Genomic DNA, 13,457 nt, shown 5'->3' with positions numbered 1-13,457 from the left:
GGGTGTCTCATGGAACAGAGTTGAGCATTTCCTGGTCAGGAAAGAACCTGGATGAGCAATTCTGTGGGGCCCGAGAACATTTGGAGGCTTGGGTTTAACAGCGTCTGTTTCCAGGCCCCATGGCTGCACTTCCTGTTTCCAGCCAAATTCCCAGAGCCACAATTCTCTTTCAGCCCCCCTGCCCTGGCTGCAGCTGGCCTGGGAGCTCCTGTCAGGGAATACCCATGATTATGCTCCCGTTCAGGATTCTCGGCTGCATGGCGAACCCTGATCCATTGTTGGGGGTTTGGGGCTCGGGAGGGAGGCATAGACACTGCAGCAGTGCTGTATGTATAGACATGGTGTAAGTCTCTTAGGGACTTCTGAAAATGCCACCTCTCAACTACAGTAAAACTACCCATATCACAATGCTAGACACTCCTGTCGCAGGCCGGCAGTGGATAAACAGATTTAGGGGTTGTCATAAACAGATAAGTAAGAGTTAATAGAACAGAAGTACTTCATATCTCTTTTGCCTGTAAAGGGTTAAGTTCAGTGAGCCTGGCTGTCACCTGACCAGAGGACCAATCAGGGGACAGGATACTTTCAAATCTTGAAGGAGGGAAGTTTTTGTGTGTGCTGTTAGATTTTGGTTGTTGTTCTCTCTGGGTTCTGACAGTGACCAGATGAGCAACTAGGTTTCTCTCCAATCTCTCTGATACAGTCTCTTATATGTCCAGAATAGTAAGTACTAGGTAGATAAAGCGAGTTAGGCTTATGGTTGTTTTCTTTATTTGCAAATGTGTATTTGGCTGGAAGGAGTTTAAATTTGTATTTTGCTAAAAGGATTTTAATTTGTACTTGTATACTTAGGCTGGGAGGGTATTCCCAGTGTCTATAGCTGAAAGACCCTGTAACATATTCCATCTTAAATTTACAAAGATAATTTTTACTGTTTTTTCTTTCTTTAATTAAAACCTTTTCTTGTTTAAGAACCTGATTGTTTTTTTAATTCTGGTGAGACCCCAGGGGACTGGGTCTGGATCCACCAGGGAATTGGTGGGGAGAAAGGAGGGAAGGGGGAGAGAAAGGTTAATTTCTCTCTGTGTTAGGATTACTTTCTCTCTCGGGGGAGTCTGGGAGGGGGGAGAGGGAAGGAGGGGGGAAGGTGAATTTTCCTCTCTGTTTTAAGATTCAAGGAGTTTGAATCACAGTGATCTTCCAGGGTAACCCCGGGAGGGGAAGCCTGGGAGAGGCAATGGTGAGGGAAAGGGTTTACTTTCCTTGTGTTAAGATCCAGAGGGTCTGGGTCTTGGGGTTCCCCGGGCAAGGTCTTGGGGGGACCAGAGTGTACCAGGCACTGGAATTCCTGGTTGGTGGCAGCGCTACAGGTTCTAAGCTGGTAATCAAGCTTAGAGGAATTCATGCTGGTACCCCATCTTTTGGACGCTAAGGTTCAGAGTGGGGAATTATACCATGACAGGGATGAATGATGTGCCATAGACACATTTTTTAATGAAAGGAAGAACTTTGGAGCAGTTGGGGAGACTCAGCCCATGTCAGCTCGTAGGGCTGTGTGTTTTGGAGTGCCTGCTTTTCTCTTCCCTTGGCAGTAAAACCTATTAACAGAGCAGTCTGCCTCTGTGACTAAAGCCCTCGTGGCCCAAAATGCCAGCACCTAGTGAAACAAAGTAACCACAGGACTCCCTTAAATCTTCTTTAATGGCTTACTTAGCAGTTAAGACAAGTCTACAAAATAAACACTGCTAGGCTGCTAACAGGTGAGTCTAAGAAGCCCTTTGGATGAGCTGAGGTACCTTTACGTAACACTTGTCATGCAGGGAACACATCTAAACTCAATAATTAATCAATGATCAATGGAAAACAATCTTCTTAACCGACAGATGAGAGCCGTTATACCCCGAAACAGCGACACCTGTAAATCATTCTACAAGTGCCTGCACCTGTTACAGGGCACTACGCAGACATGCTCACCGTAATGCAGCTTATCATTACTGAGCCATAAAGAAAGCGCTGTTAATCTGGTTGATGAATTATTCATAACGTACATAGCAATATGGCCTACAGGGGTTTCCAAATAACCCACATGCTTGGTCAGGTGAGCAAGAATCCAGCTGTCAGATGAATATAAAAAGCCCAAAGCTCCGATGTTCAAAGCAGGGGGTATTTCTCCTGGGCTGGACTGCTGCAGACAGACCCCAGACTCCTTTGGCCTAACACAATGCTGACCACATCCCCAGTGGGATGTGCTTCTCTCTACTAGAGCTAGAGGAAAAGAGTGGCTGGGTGGCAGTCACCCTCTATTGCACCAGTACAAGAACCTGGGTTCAAATCCTGTCTCAGGCTATCAGCAGAAGTGAGCTTGGTAGGTCTCATACAGACCCACAAAAGCACCTTGGGGAAAGCACAGGGCTGTTTCTCTGCCCCTGAATACAAACCAAGGTTCAGGGCTGTAGAGTGACTTTGCATAGCACAGGCCTGGGGGTGCTGGGGAGGGGAGCACTGCCCACTAGGGTTCCCAACTTTATACTCACACAAAACTGAACACCCCTTGCTTTGCCCCTGCCCCTGCTCACTCCATTCCCCTCCCTCTGTCACTCACTCTCCCCACCATCAATCACTCACTCATACATTTTCACCCCACTAGCTCAGACAGTTGGGGTTCAGGAAGGGCTTCTGGGCTGGGGCGGAGGGGTTCAGCAAGTGGGAGGGGCTGGGACCAAGGGGTTCAGAGGGAAAGAGGGGAATCAGGGCTGCAGCAGATTGTTTGGGCGCAGGGGAGGTGAGAGCTCCAGCTGAGGGTGCGGGTTCTGGGGTGGGGCTGGGGATGAGGAGTTTGGGGTGCAGGAGGGGGCTCTGGGCTGGGACTAAAGGTTCGGAGCGTAGGGGGGGATCCAGGCTGAGGCAGGGCACTGGGGTGCGGTGGGGGGTAAGAGTCCGGCTGGGGGTGCAGGCCCTGGGGTGAGGCTGGGGATGAGGAGTTTTAGGGTGCAGGAGGGTGCTTCAGACTGGGACCGAGGGGTTTGGAGGGCAGGAGGGTGATCAGGGCTGGGGCAGGGTGTTGGGGCACGGGAGGGGGTGAGAAGTGCAAGTTCTGGGCAGCGCTTACTTCAGGCAGCTCCTGGAAGCAGCAGCATGTCTCCCCTTTGGCTCCTATGCAGAGAAAAATCAAGGATCTACGCCTAGGAGTTGAAGCGGGGACACTGCTTCGGGAGCCGCGCAGAGTCACGGCTGGCAGGAAGCCTGCCTTATCCCCGCTGTGCCGCTAACCAGACCTTTAACAACTCTAGCACCATAGTGTAGACATGTGCTACCATCATGGAAGGGGCCTTTCCGGTGCTGTGGTTAACCCACCTCTTGACAGGCAGTAGCTAGATTGATGGAGGAATTCTTCTGTCACCCTCATGGTGTCAACACCGGGGCTTAGGTCGGCTTAACTGCACGTCTCCGGTGAGTAAATTTCTCATACCCCAGGCCAGGTAGCTGGGTCGACCAGGCCCCATGTCCTGCAATCACTAGGCACAGCGAGAGGAGTGAAACAAAGACTCAGTGCCACATTCACCTGCTGTGGGTGGGTCAGGCCTGGCAACTGAACTCTATTACCTCTGTTTGCCTGTCAGGTGCTGTAGGATTTCACACATCTGAGTACACATTAAAAACCTCTGATGCTCCCCAGGGGCTGGGCCCTGCATTGAGAGGGATCCCGCTGAGCTGCTTCCTATTTGGAGATGGAGAGTTTGCTGTTTAAGCCAGGCCAGGACCTAGTCTGAACACCCTAGTTTCAACCCAGTCACAGTTTATTCGGGGACTCAATCTTTGCGTGGATTTGGGGGATGCAGGGGACCAGCTGGCAAAAGCTCACACGTTCACCCAGGCTTGCAAAACTCACAGACTGCTCCTTCCACTTTACGGGCCAGATTTTCAAAGGTATTTTGGCACATTGAGGCATTTTCGAAAGCATCTAGACACCTAACATCCATTGATTTCTGCCCCAGAACTTGGAAGAACCGAAGAGGAGATTGTGCCAAAACATCCACCCAAAGGTTTTATGCTATGCCCAGTGCATGCTGGGCCAGAACTTGGGCACTGCTGGCGCAACACTCACACTGTTCCTTTTGAAAATTTGAGCTATGATTCGGGGGTGCCTCTGTTTTTGTCCCTCACCCTTGGACAACGAGGTCCCTTTCAGGTGTCTGACATTGGGCACTTCAAATCACCAGTCACTTTCAAAGTGTTGGCCTTGATCAACATGGCGTGTGGAGTAAGAACTCACCCTCCCATCTCTGTGTTTTGATGTAAAAGCCTCCAACCACCTGGGATAGAAGATGCAGCAAAAACTGCCCTGGAAGTGTCCCTGGTTAACTTCTTCATTCCAAGTAAACAAGCTCCCCTGTGCGGATGTAAGTAATGAAGTGCAGTGTTTGCAGCTGGTGTGGATGTTCACAGGCATGGAAAAACTCAGCCGCACATCGGCACAAACAGCCCTTGCTCCTCTGCCGGGAAAATACAGTTCAGCTTTGACTCAAAACCGAACTGACTGCAGGGAGTGAGCCCTTCCCGGGACGAGGCTCCCAGGGACAGGTGCATGCCGCCTTGTGGAAAGGGGCGCGCAGGCTGTCTCGGGGGAGAGGATGGAGCCGTGACTGTTGCAGCAGGGGCAGCCCCTCCATTCCTCAGCAGCTATAATGAGGGGGTGCAGGCAGCCGGGAGTGCAGACTTTAACCCATTCACGAGGCGGCTGCTTGCGCTCTGATTAACAGGGCTTCTCCCAGGCTGGCAGGGGCACACAACCTAGAGGGGAAACGTAGGTCACACTTCGGGAAGTGACAAAGGAAGAATGCTACAGACATTAACCCTTCCCATGCTGTGCCTTGCCAGGCTGCCAGCCAGAAGGGCACTGAGGAGACGGACAGTGAAGCTGAGTCCCTAGATAGGCAGCAGCCAGGGCCTCCCGCAGCACCATCAATGCCACAGTGTGCAGCAGCAACACAACAGGGGAAGGACCAACTTGTGCTGGTGACAGAGACAAGCTTTCATGGCTCTGTGCAGTGTCTTTCACCAGCAGAACTTGATCCAATCAAAGCTATTCCCTCACATGCCTTGTCTCTCAAATAGCCTGGGACTGACACGGCTGTGACTGTGCAGCAGCGTTACTCAGCCTGTGGTTCTCCCCATGGGCACCACATGCAGCTGAGTGATGTATGAGTCTCTATGGAGCTTCTTATTGCTCTGCATGTGGCACAACACTGACTGCAGGAATAGGGCCAGTGTGTCGCTGCCCAATACACCTGCTGTGACATCAGAAACCTTCACTGTTTCACCAAGCAGCCAGGGAGGGAGGGAAGGGAGAAAGGAGAAACCTCCCTGCCCCTAGCAGCTGGATAGGGGGACAAAGAGAGAGTCACTTGTTCAGTGTTCAAAGAAAGTAACTCATTCTGTGATTCTTTACCAGCTTCACATGACCCCACTCCCACCCCTGCTGCCTGGCACAGATGCCAGGACTAGGCAGCCATCCCGGAGAGGAGGGAGAGATCCTGACATGGATCAAAGGGGAACAATCTTACCTTCAGTGCTAGAATATATTAACATAGGATAAAGTATAAAAAATCAACAATCTAGGAAATCCCCACTCAACAACTTTGTTACAAGTTGTCGAGGCTGAAAGGTGTTAACATTTAGAGCTAATGCTCAGCTGCATAGTTTTAAACCTCCCTATCTCACATATACAAGTCTGAAGGTGCTAAGTAAGGAACTCACCAGCCGAAATCCTACTTTCAGTTACTATTACCAACTTAATCCCAACACCCCTTCAGCCTTAGCTCCGTGCCTGGGTTTGGTAGTTTAACGGAGCAATGGTGTTGGCCGCATAGAAGAGAATACGTGTGCTGGCTGTAAAATGCATACTGTAGGTTTTCAAAAATAGGGTCTCAGAACCCAACCCTTCTCCCAATCATGTCAGTGGCAAAAATCTCAATGACATCCGTAGAAGCAGAAGCAGGCCCTTGGCGTTCAGTATTGACATGAGTTTCATTACCCAGTGATGTGCCACTAGAGGGGAAGGAAATTCCTGCAGGAGTGAAATCAGAGTATTTAATTTGATCTTCACATTACTCCATTTGGATTGTATCATGTCCCTGGTGTGATAACGTAAGTACTGGGTCACAATGGATTGTGTCTCATCAACATGTTACACTGACAATGTATTCATGGCAGTGTTAAGGTGCAGCTGCATTTTATCCTGTGGAAGTTTCCATCACCAAAAACTTTGCTGGCTTAGAACTAAGGTTGCTTAGGTAAATCCCTGAAAAAACAAGGATCTGCCCAGTTTTGGGAGTCTTCCTTTTAATCACCACAGACTGCATTAACTGCTCTCCTGAGGAAGATCCCTTGCAATTCCACTGGATACAAACACACAGTGCACATACCAAACTCCTGGAATGCCAGCACAAAGCCTGGTCTCCTAGCCAGCAGCTAGCTGTACCATGTCTCTGCTGTGGGTGCACCTGCACTGCTTAGGGATCCGAAGGGTCGCATGAACCCAGGGAAGGTTGAGGTCAGAGTTTGGAGTCTGCATTAGAGTGTGGCTGTATTTGCTGGAGGAACAGATAGCACATCCCTTTCAACCTTAACCATCTTCTAAATAAGACTTAGGTGTGGAGATTTTAATGACTCTCCTGTCTCCTAGCTTCAAAGGGGAGAAGGGAAGGGGCTCAACCTCTTCTCTCATGGCCTGGAGATTCTCAGAAGCCCTAGGAGCAGCCAGAAAGGAACCAATCCAAGGGAAGAAGGCAGCGCACATGGAACATAAACCAAATCTCTGTCTATAGCAACACAACAGTGTGCCTGAAAGGGCCGGGGGTGGGGGATATTGGGTATGGGCTGGGCCAGGACAGCTCCACTTAGGAGCAGTGCAGAGGATTTCCCCTGGGTGAGCGACATCTGCAACGTGGCACCTGACAGCAGCCCTCACTCACAGGAAAGCGGGTGCTTCAGGCCTCACCACGGACATTCTGCTCTATCTTAGGGCATGTTCCTTTGCTCGATGAGCTGGGACAAACGGAGTCCCCTTTCCAAATGGCTGCCCAGCTTGCCAGAGCAACAACAGGCATATATGAGCTCTTCTCTGGATCAGAGATCAGTACTCCAGAGCAACCCTACCCTCCCGACTCCCTTCCCTGGCCTCGTGGCCCCTCACACTCAAGTGACTCGGCAGAGAAAGGAACATGTGCTGGACTCTGTATAAACAGCACTCTTCGTTCAATGGCCAGTGCCCCCCTTTCTCTCCTAGCCATGATGGTCGACTCTTCCTTACAAGGAAAAATACCAGAAGAATGTAACATTTCCTTATTACTACATTAAATTACAAGGGAGAACAAATCACTGAGCAGAAATTATTAATAAACAGAAGAATTAACAATCACACAGGAAGCAGCTAACTTCAGAGTCCAATGCTGGAGTTCAGCCATAGCCTGGCACCTCAGCATTGGAAGACGTGTGAGTGTAGCCCATAGAGATAGCTTTAGCATTTATTTTACTTAGCAGTAACGCAAAGTACTTCCAGGCCTGTCTCCTGTAAGATACTGGCTGCAGCAGTTAGCATAAGGCTTGATGCCTATGAACTTTGGCATAGATAAATGGATCAACAGTTATCCCTGTGTTCTGGGGTCCCGGGAACAGTGTTTTAGGGGGAAGTCTGTTCATAACAACACCAGCCAGCCACAGCAACATGAGCTAACACCAGCTTTTGGATATTTTAGGATAGGAACATCTGCAGTTGTCTGACCACAAGAGTGCCATGGCAACAAATTGACGCATATGGTAATAAGTTGAGATCATTAATATACTAGCCTATAAGAGAAGGGCTCCCCAACGTTAGTAGGGTGAAGAAATAAAAATAAAGAAGAGAGGAGAACCCCCTACTGAATACGTATTTGGCACAGTGGTGTCAGCGTCACATATTATAAAAGTTGCATCCCAGCCGGTGTGTGGGAGGAGAGAGAGGTGTAGCGTTCAGGAGGTGCCAGGGAGACGGCTATTGGTGATGACGAGGAAGTTGGTGGTGATGAGGAAGATAACGGGTAAGACTCTGCAAGGGGTGAGTATAGGGATGTTCAGATGTATGTTCTGTGTTATCTCAACCTACCTTGCAGGGTTACAGGGTTTGTGACTTTGCTAAATGTATTAACAAACTACTGTAAATACAGTCGGGTAACTATGCACATCAGGGTTCCCAACTGAACAGTAATTTTAATCATACTGGATCTGATCTTGGGACAAGAACCTATCAACCCTCAGAGTGATAACTGGGAATTCTTAAGTATCAATATAATTAATACATAATCTATAGATCAGGCTACAAGAGGTGGAAAGTTTCAGAGCGGAAGTACGATAAATGCCCCGTTTCATTTGGGTTTTTTTAAACATGGGGTTTACTTTCCTGACAGCCACTTTGAGGACCAAATTTTCCAAGGCAGAGGCCTGAGGTCCGCACACAAATAATTAGCATACACAATGCACCTGCTATTGTGCAGACAGCTACTAAAATCGGCAAACTAGCTAGACACCTGCACTTACATTTGTAACTGTGCATGTCTTTACAGGTGTGTTATTCTGAGCACATGCGTACGTGTTCAGAACCTGGACCTCTACCCCATGACTCATGGAACACGGTCTGAAAAACTTCTGTATTCTGTTGGCAAGTCGCACGTTGGGATTGCTCAGGTCCCGCTCTTGGACCATTGGTTCATTCACCAGCTGCGTAGCCAGACAGCTGTCTGCACTCTGGACATGTCATGCTTTCTGATTGCTCTTAGTGTGTAGGTAGTTATCTGATTGCTGCACTCACTTCACCTCTACTACAATACATCTCCATGGTCCTCTTACTGTTCCCTGGCATGAATACCGATCCCAGGAATACAGAGCCACAGCTCCCTCTCCCACGGAAACGCCTTTCTACGCTTGGGCTGCAGCCGCTCCACCCACCCGCCACCTCACCTGTACAAGGCCAGGAGCATGCTGAGCCTGCCTGATACCCAGCGAGTACATCTGCAGGTAAATCAGCACAAGCTGACCTTCCGTGTCTTGGACAGCAAGTCCTTCAGGGCCAGGGATGCCCCCCCCCCACCAGCACTTCTGCCAGCATCCTCTCACTTTCTGGGGGGCTCCCATGAGGAGGCCACTGCCCCTGGGAGGCCCAGGAGAGCCAGAGACTCCCCACTGCTGGCAACTTGGAGAGAGATGAGGTGTCAGAGACCGAGGAAGTGACCATGCAGCCAGGGCACAGTGTGGGGCAGGGGGAACTGGACACCAGGGCAGGAGGGAAGCTCTGAGAAGTGGCCTCGGTGCCACTGGCAGGGCCCCACTGGGGGAGTTGGAACAGGCACATGGAGCAGTCAGAGCAGCGTGCACAAAATGCACCAGGCAGGGAGGTGGCTCTGTGCTTCAGCCAGGGGGTGCTGACCTCCATGGTGCCCACGATCCTGGCTGCTGCAGCCCCTAGCAGCAGATATGCTTGTTGTGGAGGACGGATTCTGCCCAGCTTGCCCCCTGCAGGGGAGCCACACTGAGAGGAGGTGAGACCTGGGCCTGATCCTGGACCTCCTTGCGCAAGGGATGAGGTGCTCTTCCCCTCCAGGGGATTCAAGCCCCGATCCAGGCCAAGAGCAGAGCGATCCGGGTTCAGGTGACCTCCAGCCTCTTTGAACAGGAGTGATGTATTGGGCGGGGCAGAATTTTAACACACTCACTCCTCACATTGAGAGAGCAATGGGAATGGGGTGGTTGGGAGGCAGCACTGCTCTCCTGTGTCCCCTGCCCCATTTAGAAACCAAAACAACAGCAAATTGCGCAGAGTGTGGGGCTATGTTTGGGGTGGGTGTTTGTGATGGACTGTAGGTTGGGGGATGCATGGGGAGAGGCAGGGTTGGGTGTATGGGTGTGTGGGACAGGGGGTGCATCAGTGCTTAATTTGTGCCAGGGCTGAGCCCTGGCACTTATTTCATTACAAATTAAGCCCCACCTGAACCCACTTCTGAACTTGATGTCTGGCACATATAATGGGCTGATCAAATGGGATTCAACACTGGGGCGGTTCAGTGATGAAACCCCTCCAAGTAAATAAATCAATCCTCATTGGAGCTGAGGGATGGATTTTTCAATTCAGAGCTCAAGCCAAAACATCCAGGGGGAAAAATTGTTGTTTCAAACCAAAACGGATTTTTTTTTATTTTACTCATCAAAACAAGACCCAAAACATTGTTCAGCTTGATTTGCATTGACATTTCTGAAATGAAATGGTTCATTTTGAAAATGTCAAAACAAAACATTTTGGCTTTTTCTACATTTTTTTCCTCATTTTTTATTCTGCTGAAACTATTCGCCAAATTCTACCCAAATGCACCAAGGGCTTCGGTCGCCCTGAAACTGCCATTTTGATGGATTTACAATTTCCTGGAAACTATTCACCCAGCTCTAATCCTCATCTGGAGTGGATCTTTGAGGTTATGATAAAGCATTTGTACATGGAACTCCGTACACTCCTCTGAAATGTCTCAGTGCAACAGAAGGCAGGAAAGCAGGCGTAGCTGCTTCACCCTGAAATCTCCGGGCTCCTCTTGGTTTAAGTCACACCTTATTGTTCCTCGCAATGAAATCTGTATTCAATGCATATTTTAAATTTAAAGACACATTCCCCTCTTTTGTCCATGAAACCTGGGATCCCCAACCCCACTCCAGTCAGCCAGGCAGAGCCGAGTAACCTGAGAGATTTGCACTCTCACCCACGCTTTGAACTTTTGACCAGCTAGCACTTGGTGGAGACAGTCACCAAAACCTGTGAGCAATCACATGGAAACCTGAGTACGCGAGAGCTGTGTTGCTGCAGCACATTTACAACAAATAGATCCTGTGAGAGGGACATTGAGAGCCCCCGTTTCACAAATAGACACAGATATTGGCAACAAAGAGCATGCAGTTGCTATACACCTCCAGAGATCTGTGCCTGCACGTGGCTGATTGCACCGCAAGACACAAACACCCCTCCTGTGAGCAGTTACACAGTCTGCACAGATCTCACGAGCACGACTCAAACACCCATCTTCGAAAAATTGCTCCTTAAATTTATTCCACATTCAGTGCAGTTTAGAGGCGTGTCTCCGAGCCCTTCCAATGCTGCTAAGGCTTTTTGGGCACAATGCAAGACACTACAAACACGGCAAAAGATGAAGTAAAATGATGCAAAACCAAAAGGAAACAAACCTCTCTGAGAGCAGCAGGAAGGCAATTTGCACCTCCAGAACAGCTAAAGGCCCAGTTTCCCTCTCAGACAGTGGGCACCCTAAAAACACAAGTGTAGTCACGATGGTAGGAGCAGCAGGAGGGGCCAGTCACCCGAGTATGTACCTAGGGTCTCCGATAGGATCCCTGCTGGGATGGCTGCCTCCCATCCCTGCTCTTGTGCCATATGCTGCTGTCTTTAGCACTTTAGTTCGATCAGAGCTAGTGCAGGTATGTCTACCTGAGCTGGAAATTACACCTCCAGCTCCAGTGTAGACACACTCACAACATTTTTGGCAGGGGAGGGGGAGAAGTAACGTTTATACACACACACACACACGCACACACACACACACACGCACACACATACGCTCACACATACGCTCACACATATCTCAAGAATGGCTTGGCCTAAAAAGTTGAAGTCTGAAGCTGAATTCGACAGTCTAGGTCAGGAGGAGGTCTAGTGCACAAGGATGTTGCTGGTAAGATTAGGTGTAAAATTTGGTATTTATTTTGAACCTTTAATTGACCCAATGGGCCTCAGTCTCACCCTAGGCCCAACTTATTTCATTGATTTAAGGCTGTGCCAGGAGTTCGCAAACAGGACAGCTACGTGGCTCGGGTTCACATGGATTGTGCACTCTGCTGACTCACTCAGGGCCAAATTCCATGAGCGAAGCACCTGATTTGAATATTTTGTGGTCTTGTGTTTCATAGAATGTAGGTTGTCTTTTGATAGACCTAAATACGTAATCTCCACATCAGAAGAGACAATCATCTGTTGTTACCTCTTGAAAAGATATTCACACAAAAGCTAACAAAATTCTTCAAGAAACAACTTTGCTAAGACAGAATCAAGGCAGAAAATAGACATTGGTTAAATTAAAACATTATTAAAACGTTGTAGTTATTAAAAAAATGGAAAGTCCAAAAATCTACAGCTAAAGTTTCACAAATCACCTTAACTCTGCCCCCATACCAATGCTCATCATCTGCCAATCTGCTATTAACCCATTATACCCAATCACGAGGCTTTGGAGCTGTGCCTTGGCTCCGCTCCAGCTCCAGGCAAAAACCTGCAGCTCCACTGCTCCAGAGCTGCTCTGCGCTCCAGCTCCGGGCTCCGCTACAAAGCCCTGCCCAATCACCATTCCTCATCCACGCTTCTAGTATGGACTACTGCAAACCTTTAATTATCACACATACAACAAAACCAGCAAGAACCAAGAGAGAGATTGCCACAATGTCGGTTATGGTTACCTCAGGCTGGAAAGACCATCATCTATAGCACACTGTAAATACAAACCTCCAAATCCACCCACTCCCAGACATAGAGGCCACTGCCCTGGACACCCCTACTTCATTGCCCTGGACACCCCTACTTCATCTCTGCCACCGTGGATAGCAAGGAACACAAACATCTCACCTTTCACCCCTCCCCATGCCTAGACACAACGTTGTCTAATAGCCACTTTGTGTCCCTACCTAATGTGCTTCATCCACAACCCAAAATATACACAGGCCAGAACTCTCCACGTTGCTGCACTCTCCAAACGTGATGCAAACAGAGAACACAAGTCAGGGAGGCAGTGGGCAGACACATGGGATCAGAATTAAGATTGTTCGTGGAAATATATCTGTGAATGTCCTACATTTCCTCCAAACACCTTTTTAAAAATATATGACGGCAGTGTTCTAAGACCGTTATATTTACCTATCACCTTAGCTCACTCAGAATAAAGTTTTCTACCTGGAAAAATCATGCCTTATCGTATGACTGCACTCAGAGAGAGAAGGTCTATGCTGCAAGCACATGTACACTCTGTCTCTTTAATGGCAGGGAGGCTGGTCCTGAGCAGGGAGGCAGCGTGGTTCCTTAGCGGTCAGGCTCCCTGGTGTGTGTGCTGACATGATTATAAATTGCAGAGAGCTGATTCAGCCTTATTTTTGCCTTGGTGCATATCATTATGGAGACACTGTGGTCTTGGATGCCTATGGAAAATTTTCAAAGCTAACTGAAAAAACATGGGGTTGGCACAGGAGCAGCACAGTGTGCTGGAGAGGGGGGTTGGGAGTGTCCACTTGGAGCTAAAGAGGTGTGGAAGCTGGAGGCACACAGTAGGAGAAATTACTGCAAGAGCAGTCACCTGTTAAAAACAAACAGAGCAGCCTCTTCAAAG

At 49.0% G+C, this 13,457-nt stretch overlaps 1 protein-coding gene across 2 annotated transcripts in view; it reads right to left on the bottom strand.

The window, feature by feature from the left end:
• SNTA1 (syntrophin alpha 1) overlaps positions 1–13,457 on the bottom strand; it is a 67,843-nt gene that overhangs the window by 38,909 nt on the left and 15,477 nt on the right. The gene's annotated exons all lie outside the window — the stretch shown is intronic.

This window comes from Gopherus evgoodei, chromosome 14 (genome assembly GCF_007399415.2).
Source record: "Gopherus evgoodei ecotype Sinaloan lineage chromosome 14, rGopEvg1_v1.p, whole genome shotgun sequence".
Lineage (NCBI taxonomy): Eukaryota > Metazoa > Chordata > Testudines > Testudinidae > Gopherus > Gopherus evgoodei.
This window is presented reverse-complemented; position numbering and strand designations above follow the sequence as displayed.